The sequence below is a fragment of the Balaenoptera borealis genome, assembly GCF_965194805.1.
Source record: "Balaenoptera borealis genome assembly, contig: HAP1_SCAFFOLD_1511, whole genome shotgun sequence".
NCBI classification, from domain to species: Eukaryota; Metazoa; Chordata; class Mammalia; order Artiodactyla; family Balaenopteridae; genus Balaenoptera; species Balaenoptera borealis.
Genome location: NW_028122716.1, coordinates 54104 through 64251, shown reverse-complemented (window position 1 = coordinate 64251; position 10148 = coordinate 54104). Strand labels below are relative to the sequence as shown.

At 47.6% G+C, this 10148-nt stretch overlaps 1 pseudogene across 1 annotated transcript; it reads left to right on the top strand.

Moving 5' to 3' along the window:
* The first annotated feature begins 385 nt into the window (after window positions 1–385).
* Window positions 386–906, top strand: LOC309622089 (serine/arginine-rich splicing factor 3 pseudogene; annotated as a pseudogene). Its single transcript has one exon. The product of its transcript is annotated as a serine/arginine-rich splicing factor 3 pseudogene (transcript).
* The last annotated feature ends 9242 nt before the right edge of the window (window positions 907–10148 follow it).

The following is a 10148-nucleotide window of genomic DNA, read 5'->3' as shown; positions in this document are numbered from 1 at the left end:
GAACACACCGTCTACATTTCTGTCAAATGACACCGGGGATCCTTACACAACCAGGAGAAAGTAACACAGGGAGGCTCTTTCTCAGCTGGAACTGGAACTGCAGACGGGGCCAAACACCACCAGGCTGGCCACACGTGTCCAGCCGCCGCTCCAGCCCCGTCAGCCGTGAGTCCGGTCACCAGGGCTCTGAGTGTCTGCTCCAGGGAGCTGGGGTTCACCCTCTCACCCGGGAGGCCAGGCCAAGAGGGCAGGGCCCCGGGCTGGACACATAGGGGAAAACGCATCCCCACAGGACAGCTTGTGCGAGCAGATTCAGCTACCAGATTCTAGAGGCCCGGGACCACCCTGTGGCCCGTGAAACCCAGGAGCCACGAGGGTCTTGCAACGTGATTCCTGTCCGTTGGACTGTAAAGTTTATGTAGGGAATCTTGGAAACAGTGGTAACAAGGCTGAATTGGAACGAGCTTTAGGCTATTATGGACCACTCTGAAGTGTGTGGGGTGCTAAAAACCCTCCCGGCTTCGCTCTCGTTGAATGTGAAGATCCCCGAGATGCAGCCGATGCTGTCCGAGAACTAGATGGGAGAACACTTTGTGGCTGCCGAGTAAGAGTGGACCTGTCGAATGGGGAAAAGAGAAGTCGAAATCGTGACCGCCTCCTTCTTGGGGTCGTCGCCCTCGAGATGATTATGGGAGGAGGAGTCCTCCACCTCCCACACATCTCCAAGATGGAGAGCCTTCTCCGTCAGCCAGAGCAGGTCCCTTTCTAGATATAGGAGAAGAGAGAGATCCCTGTCCCAAGAGAGAAATCACAAGCCGTCCCAATCTTTCTCTAGGTCTCCTAGCCGATCTAGGTCAGATGAAAGGAAATAGAAGACCACTTTGCAAGAGGAGTGGTGTACAGGCAATAACTTCATTTGGCAGGAGTATGTACAGAAAATTCAAGTTTTGTTTGAGACTTCCGAAGCTTGGTGCACTTTTTAAATGTTTTAGTTGTTCACATTTGTTTGTCTCTTGGGACAGTGACACATAAAGGTGTCATTCTCTATGGTTTGAAATGGGTCCTGGGAGGCATGTAATATGAAGAATTGTTACCTTACAATGTTCCCTTAAGCAAAATTGAACTTGCTTTGAATTTTTGGTCTTGCCTAGACTGATAATAAAACTCTAACTCCTGCCCACCTAAAGTGTGATGTTTACTATTATGGAAACAACACTGGCAAACATTGAAAAGACTTTCTGTAGCTGGGATGTGGTATGCAGCTGTAGTTAAGCAAGCAGTCTTTAAAAGGTGCTGTGAACCCAAGCCAGCAGGTAAAAATGAAAGCCGCACCCTTACCCTAGATTAGAGGTTTAAAAATTCCACTAGTCTTCACACCGGACAAGAGATTGTCCAGGGAGTTTAAAATCTAAGAAGTTTCAAGGAAGTTAGTTTACCTTTGAGTTAGGTCATACGTCCCCTCTGTGATTGCTGTACATGAATACATAGCTCTTTGTAATATTTTTTGGAAATTTGAGATTATCAAGATACCAATGTCCTGCCAGATTAAGAGTATATTGTAGAGCTGAACTTTGAGTTACTGTGCAATTTTTTTTTTCATGCTGTCATTTGTAATATGTTTTGTGAGAATCCTTGGGATTAACGTTTTGGTTGCAAAAGAAAAAAAGAAAAGAAAAGAATCCGCCTGCCAATGCAGGGGACACAGGTTCAAGCCCTGGTCCGGGAAGATCCCAGGTGCCGCAGATCAACTAAGCCCGTGGGCCACAACTACTGAGCCTGCACTCTAGATCCTGGGAGCCAGAACTCCTGAGCCCCCGTGCCACAACTACAGAAGCCCACACGCAACGAAGACCCAACGCAGCAAGAAAAAAAAGACAATACTGGCCAGGTGATCAAGGGTAAAATCGTTTGTCATAAGTCCCGTTGATGGTGTGTATCCTTGATGTGACCTGAGGAGAATGGCATTTTTATCTCTGTCTGGGTCTTCCGCCCCAAACCCCATAACTCCAGACCAACCATAAGAAAACATCAGAAAACAAACAGACTAACAAATTGAGGGACAAAACACCTGACCAGTCCTCCTCAAAACTTTCAAGGTATCAAAACCCAGCGACGTCTGAGAAATGTCACAGCCCAGAGGAGACTGGGACAGAAAAAGGATGTTAGGGGAACACTAGGGAAATTCTAATAAAGTGTGGACTTTAGTTAATAACAATGTATCCATCTTGGTTCCTTAGTTGGATAAACATGTCACACTAAGGTACTAATGAGTTGGAAATAGGGGTACTGGGTCAGGGTCCACGGCACTCTGTACACTCTGTACAGATCTTTGCAACTTTTTTGTAACTCTAAGCTCTTGTAAAATTAAGCGAGTACTGAACAGAGCTAAGAATGTTATTTCCCTGATTTGAACATGCCTGAGTTTCTTTTCATGGTCACATTTTTGCTATTTGGATGTGTCTTGGAATCAGTAGCAAAGGAGAGTTGCCAGCCCCTGGGAAGATGTGGGTGGTTCGCAGGTGGCTTGCTCTGGAGCTGAAGACCACGGTGGGGTGGGAAGTCTGCAGCCTCGGGCTGCACTTAGAAACATGGGAGGGGATGGGCCAGCTCAGTTAGGGATGGAACCTATAAATAAAACTTTTTTCTTTTCCGTTATGGCTTATCACAGGATACTGAATATAGTTCCCTGTGCTAGACAGTAGGACGTTGTAGTTTATCCATCCTATATTTAATAGTTTGCATCTGCTAACCCCAAACTCCCAATCCAACCCTCCCTCACTGTTTCTCCCCCTTGGCAACCACAAGTCTGTTCTCTATGTCTGTGAGTCTGTTTTTGTTTTGTAGACGAGTTCATTTGTGTCGTATTTTAGATTTCACATATAAGTGAGATCATATGATATTTGTCTTTCTCTTCTGACTTACTTCACTTAGTATGATAATCTCTAGGTCCATCCACGTTGCTGCAAATAGCATTATTTCATTCTTTTTATGGCTGAATAATATTCCATTGTATATATGTACCACATCTTCTTTATCCATTCATCCATCAGTGGACATTTAGGTAGCTTCCATGTCTTGGCTACTGTAAATAGTGCTGCAATGAACGTTGGGGTGCATGTATCTTTCTTTCTTCTTTCCTTCTTCCTTTCTTCCTTTCTTTCTTTCTCTCTCTCTCTTTCTCTTTCTTTCTTTCTTTCTTTCTCTCTCTTTCTCTCTTTCTCTCTTTCTTTCTTTCTTTTTTCTTTCTTCTTTTATTGTCACACGGCATGTGAGATCTTAGTTCCCTGACCAGAGATGGAACCCACGCCCCCTGCACTGGAAGCATGGATTCTTAACCACTGGACCACCAGGGAAATGCCAGGGGTGTATGTATAGTTTTGAGTTAGAGTTTTCTCCGGATCTATGCCCGGGAGTGGAATTGTGGGACCCTATGGCAGCTGTATCTGTTCCTGCACGCCTCACATCAACCACCTGCACTCCAATCCTTGCTCTCAACGTCATCTTCGGGGAACCCAACCTGCGACAGGGACCTTGACAAGAAGAAATGGCTCAGGGAAAAGCTACCTGCACGGGGAGGAGATAGAGACCATCGCCCCTGGGGTGCGGAGGGGAGAGTGGGTGCAGAGGTTTGTCATTTCACCCCCGATACTCATCTCAGCCCTCGTGGCTGCCCCACTCTAGGTCACCTCGGGATACAGAGGTGAGCCGGTTAGAGTCCCTGCCTGTGCAGGAATCGGGGCACCAGCGGGTCTGAATAATATTAGTGCAGGGTCTCCCCCGTGGCACTGGGGTTATTCGGGGCGGGTCATCCTCTGCTGAGGGCCCCTCCTGGGCACTGTGTGGGGTTTAGCAGCATCCCTGGCCTCACCCATTTGATTCCAGGGGCCCTCCCTCCCAGTTGTGACAACCACAGATTTTCCCCACACATCACGGAAGAACTGGGTGAGGCGGGGGCAGGATGGCTCTGGGCGAGGACAGCTGTGTTGAAGCAACCAGCCTGGCCCAGGGCAAGGTCTGCCCCAATCCCGTCAGCGCCTGCATTTAGAACTGCCCCTTTCCTCTCCCACCTCCCCTGCCCTGCAGTGGTCTCCGAGACATCATCCCCATGTAATAAATCACACCTTCTCAGTTTACTGTTTGCTGCCCTCACTAGAACGTGAGCTCTTTGAGGACAGGGATGCTGTTATGTCCCCAGCACCTAGAAGAGTGTCTGCTGTGTAGTAGATGCTTCATAAATACTTGCTGAATAAAGGAGTTGAATAAAGGGATGAGTGGATGAATGAATGAAGGTTACAATGGAAGGAGGGGGGAGATTCCCTTTCTGGCTCTCGGGGGTTGGGAGATCAAGTGAAAGATCTGTCCTAAATAGGCTGACCAGCCTTCTGGGGTTCCCCGGGACTGAGAGTTTCCCCAGAGTTCCAGCGCTCAAACCTGAGCGGTCCTGGGCAAACTGGGGGCGGGTGTTGGTCACCCTATCTAAACACAGTAACAATTCCAGCTGCAATAGCAATGGCCAATGACCTCTACGGTCTTATTGACCATGCACAGTTCTCTACCTGGCGGGGAAGGGTGGGCCGGGATTGGAATTCTGGTGATCCAGGGCGGGTGAGGGCACACCCTGGGCTTGTGGAGGGGAGTCCAGGAAGGTTCTGGAGGAAGTGACAGTGACACAGGAGGGAGGGAGGAGTCTAAGGAAGAACATCCCACATGACAACCTGTGCCAATGGCCCTGGGCCCAAGGTCACACCTGACCAGGGCTTGCTTTTTTTTTTTTCTAATTTACTTTTCCCCACATGGATATGCAATTGTCCTAATGCCATTTATTGAAAACTCCTTAATTTCCCCACTTTCTATCATATCAAGTTCTCATATATCTGTTTCTGGACCTTTTTTCTATACCATAGAGCTATACGTCCCATCCTTGCACCACTAGGGCTGTTTCATCACTATAACTTTATTCATTTTGTTTTGGCCGTGCTGTGTGGCACGTGGGATCTTATGTCCCTGACCAGGGATCGAACCCGCGTCCCCTGCAGTGGAAGCTCGGAGTCTTAATCACTGGACCTCCAGGGAAGTCCCCAGGGCTTGCTTTGACATCCATGGAATGGTGGCAGGTGGGCACGGGGAGCAGCTGTCTGTGAGCCATCCTGGGTAGAAATGCAGGGTGGAGGGGAGGACAGATGGAGCTGGAGGGGAAGAAGCGGAGGAGGGAGGGAGGAAGGGAGGGAGGCCGGGCGAGAGACAGACAGAGAGTTTCCGGAGACAATAGCTCTGGCCGTGTCCTAGGGCATGAAAGCTGAAAATAGCTCCTAGTGCCGGGAGCCTTGGAGCCGGAGGCTGGGAGCCAGGGTGACTGGCTCTCCTCCCTGGTGTGCGTGTGTTGCGGGGGGGTGGGTGGCTCTGGGCTTCTCAGGCTGGGAATGGGGTGCACAGAGCAGGAACGGAGCAGGGACCCTTCTCTCTGGAACCTCGTGGGCCATCCTCAGCTCACAAAGCTGAGCCACTCCTTGCCCTACGAGTGGGGGGCTTATCCTCCCTGTCCCCTGGATCATACCCCCTCACACACAACTTCCCCGTGTGTGTTCCCAGCAACCAAGAGAATCTGTTTTTAAAAGATTTGGGGGAGGGGGGTAACCATACAAACAAGAGCAGAATGGATACTTTTTCAGGATATGAATGGCTCTGTGTAAGCCCACCCCCAGGGTAACCACAGTCCTGACCTCTAACACTCTTGACGAGTCAGCCTTGGTCTGGGCTTGCGGACCCACGGAAGCTTCCTCATTCCCTCCTTCAGGTCCCGACTCTCCCTCGGCGTCTTTGTGAGAAGCACCCGGGGAAGTGGGACTGCTAAGCTGTACTGCTGCTAGAACTCCACCTGGGCTCCACCAGGCTCCAGCCCCCCGCCCTGTCCACCTAACTGACCCTGAGGCACCTCAACTGGTAGGAGCAGCATCACCTTCCCTCCTGGGACTCGTGATACTTAAGGGAGACACCGAAAGACAAGCCTTTGGCTCCCTGGCTGGCAAAGAGCAGGTACTCAATTGTCATAAGTGTCCGTATCAGTGAGGGTTCTCCAGACAAACAGAATCCATATGGGGTGTGTGTGTATATACACACACACGTACATATGTACAAGCATACAAAAATATACAGCTGTGTACATATGCAGTATGCGTACACACATATACACACATAGTATATACAATACACACATACATATATACACACATATAAAATGCAGTTCGTATATATACAGTATGTATACACACATATACACACAATATAGACAATACACACATACATATACACTATACATACACACATATAAAATGCATAGTTTGTATACAGTATGTACACATACGTATAACATATGCAATATACACACCTAGGTACATATATAGCATACGTATATACACACATACAAAGATATTTAGGTGTGCATATAGACAGTATACATACATACACATATAATATATGCAATACATACACGTACATACATATAGACACACATATACACCTACATATAAAAGCATATAGCATAAAAATATATATGTACTGTATATAGAAATTCATCGTATATATACATACATATATCATATATATAAGATATATACACATACATATATACAATGTGTACACACACACACCTATATGTAAATATGCGCATGTACATACACATATAAATTCATACGCAAGTGTGTATATAATAGTATATTCATATATACATATAATACCTAGAAACATATTGGGGGGGAGGTGTCACGGTACGTCAAGGGCGGGAGTCGAACCCGCCACCCCAGGCCCCGAGGGGTCTCCCCGGGTCTCCACTTCGGGCCGGTGGGTGTGGCCGGGGGCAGCTGAAGACGTGCGTGCGTGCTTGCGTGCATACGTGCGTGCGTTCGTACGTGCGTACGTGCGTGCGTGGGGGCGGGTCCACGGGGCGGGAGGTGCTCGCCGCGAGTGAGTGGTTCAGCCGGGCCCCGGCTCATTGTGCTTGCTCAGGCCGGCCCCAGTTGGCAGCAGCGCTGGAGGCCCCGGGCCTGTGACCACAAAGAGGGAGCCGGGGGCCGGACGGGAGCAGGCCGGCGGCGGCGGCGGCGGCGGCGGCGGCGCCGGCTGAGGCCCAGGCCAGGCTCCCTCCCCTCAGCCTCCCGCCCGCCCGCCCGCCTATCCCGCCCCCGCCGGCGGCGCCCCGCCCCTCCCCCAACCGCCAGACTAGCCTGGTGCGGGGGCCGCGCGCGAAAACGTGGGGGAGAAGCTGAGACTGGAGTCGCCCGTGGTGGCCGAGCCCGCCGTCTACCCATGGCTGCTGCTGGTCTACGTGAGTGCCGCCCGTCCCCTCTTCCCGGACCTCCACCTCTCTTCCCCCACGGCGCGCGCTGAGCCCACCGAGTAACGGAGCGACTCGAGTCGCCAGACCCTCTTTGGAGCCCCCCTTCCCGCCCTGCCTGGTTCTCCACGGCCGTTTCCAGCCCCCGCGCGCAGGGTGGGCAGAGGGGAGCCGGGGCCGGCCGGGGCCACAGACTCGGCAGCGGGGACCCCGCGCTTCCGAGGGGCGCCCGAGCCGGTCTGCCGTTGGCCCTGTAGGGCTGGGGACCCAGGTCCCCCCCACCCCGGCCTGGACTGCCGGCGGGCTTGCCCTTCCGTACTTTATGATCTTGACACGTCGGGTTTCTTTTTCCTGGCCAGCTTTACCATTACCTGACCAGCTTTCCCAGCATCCCCTGATAATGTGTTAGATATTCAAGTTTTAGGGCCCGGTCCCAGCCCTATGGAATCAGCAACTCTGGTGGGGCTCAGTGATCTCTGTTACAACAGGCCCTCCAGATGATTTTTATTCACCTTAAAGTTTGAAAATATCTGCATTGTCAGCTGGCCGAAGCGTCCACCAGCAGGTGAAGGGGAGTGGCGCCTGGAAAAGATAGGGACTAGCCAAGGTAAGTACAGTAGCATTTGCCATGGTAGTAATGGAGAATGCCTTTTCTCCACTGGTTGGCACAGACTAGTATCTGGGAGCAGTGGCAGGGTTATTTAGGATGCTTTACATTGCAGTGTAGAGTGACCGCTGTCCTGGTTTGCCAGGGACTTCCCCTGTGTGAGCACTTAAAATCTCATCCTGGCAAACCCCTTAGCCTTGGGTTTGATAAACTTAGGGAATAACATGAAATTTAGGGGAAACATGATCTAGGTTTTGGGCAAGTCACAAGTGCTAATTAAAGCTAAGCAAGTATGGACAACATCTAGCCTTCTTTACCCCTTTGCGGGGAGGTAAATCTTGATTGGGTGAGAGGACTTATTGTTAAGAGATCTTTGTAGAAACATCCCCTTCTGCTTAGTCCGCTGGTTCTCCGTTCTGGCTAGACATTGGCATCGTCTGAGGAGAGTTAAAATGATTGTATTGGTCTAGCATGACCAACCGTCGGTGTGAGGGTTTTTAAAAAGTGCTTCAGAGGATTCTAATGTGCAGCCAAATTTAGGTGCCACTGCTTAAGCTTTTGAACCGCTGCTATGTATTTTCACCTCATCTTGCTGTGAGAATATCCAACTGTAGTTGAGGTTTGTTGTTTTTCTTTTTCTTTTTTTAACTGTCTTATTATAAGAGTTACTGTCTTAAATAAGATTGAATGGACAGAAAATCCTGCTAGTCCATTTGGTATAGCTGGATACCCAGAGTAATATCGTTAAGATATGTACCATTTAAGTATTGTGACTGGCCTTTTAAAAATTAACATATGCATTAAATTAGTATTGATAGTATAGATCTCTTTCGAAGTTGTCATGTTGGGGAGCTATACCTCTAATCTGCTGCCATTGCTAAATATCTGGACACCTCTTATTAGGAATTGCTTTTAAAAATCTTTAGGGATTAAAACCAAGATTGTTGTATTATTTGTACTGGGACCACAAAAACCTCACAGAGTTCCCCCGCTGTACCTTCTACCCCCATCTCTAACCCTTGGCAACTTCTAATCTGTTCTCCATCTCCACAGTTTTGTTATTTTAAGAATAATATGTAAACATAATCATGAATTACTTAATCTTCGGAGATTGGCTTTTAAAAACTTTCCCCTCGGCATCATTCCCTTGAAGTTCATTTCAATTTTTGCATATATTAATAATTTGTTCCTTGTTGTTGCTCGGTAGTATTCTATCATAAGATTTTATCACAATCTGTTTCAACATTCACCCATTGAAAGACATTTGGGGAGTTGCCAGTTTGTGGCTATTAGAAATAAAACTGCTATGAACATTTATGTGTAAGTTTCTGTGGGAACTTCATTAAGTTTTTGTTTCTTTTGGATAAATGCTCAAGAGTACAATTACTGCATTGTAGGGTGAATCTACTTTTAGGATTAAAAGAGACTGTCAAGCTGTTTCTCAGAGTGGCTAAACCATTTTATTTTCCCACCAGTGATGTGATATAATTTTTCTACGTACTCGCTAGCATTTGATGTTGTCACTATACTTTAATTTTAGTTATTCTCTGATATCTCATTATGGCCTTAATTTGCATTTCCCTGATGGCTAACGATGTTGAACATCTTTTCATGTGCTTCTTTGCCATGTGTATATTCTCTTCCATGAAATGTCTGTTCCTGTCTTCTGCCTATTCTCTAGTTGGATTTTTTTAAGTTGTTTGGAGAGTTCTTTGTATATTATAGATACAAGTCATTTGTCTCCTATGGGATTTTCAAATATGTTTTCCCACTGTGTAATTTGAGTTTTCATCCACTTAAAAGGATCTTCTATGAAGCATTTTTAACTCATTTTGATGAGATCCAATTGATCAGTTTTTGCTTTTATTGATCATACTTTCGGTGTCAAGTCTAAGAATTATTCACCTAGTTGTAGATGCCAAAGATTTTCTCCTATTTTTTTTTTTCTAAAAATGTCCTGCTTTTACATTTAAGATTATGATCCACTTTGATTTAATTTTTGTGTAAGATGTGTAAGGTTTAGGTTAAGGTTCATTGTTTGTTTGTTTGTTTTTGTCGAGGGATGTCCAACTGTTTCAGTACCATTTTTTGAAAAGTCTATTCTTCCTTGATAGCTTTTGCACTGCTGTCAAAACCAAGTTAAATGTATTTGTGTCAGTCTATTGCTGGGTTCTCTGTTCCATTCCATTGATCTATGTATCTACCCTCCAT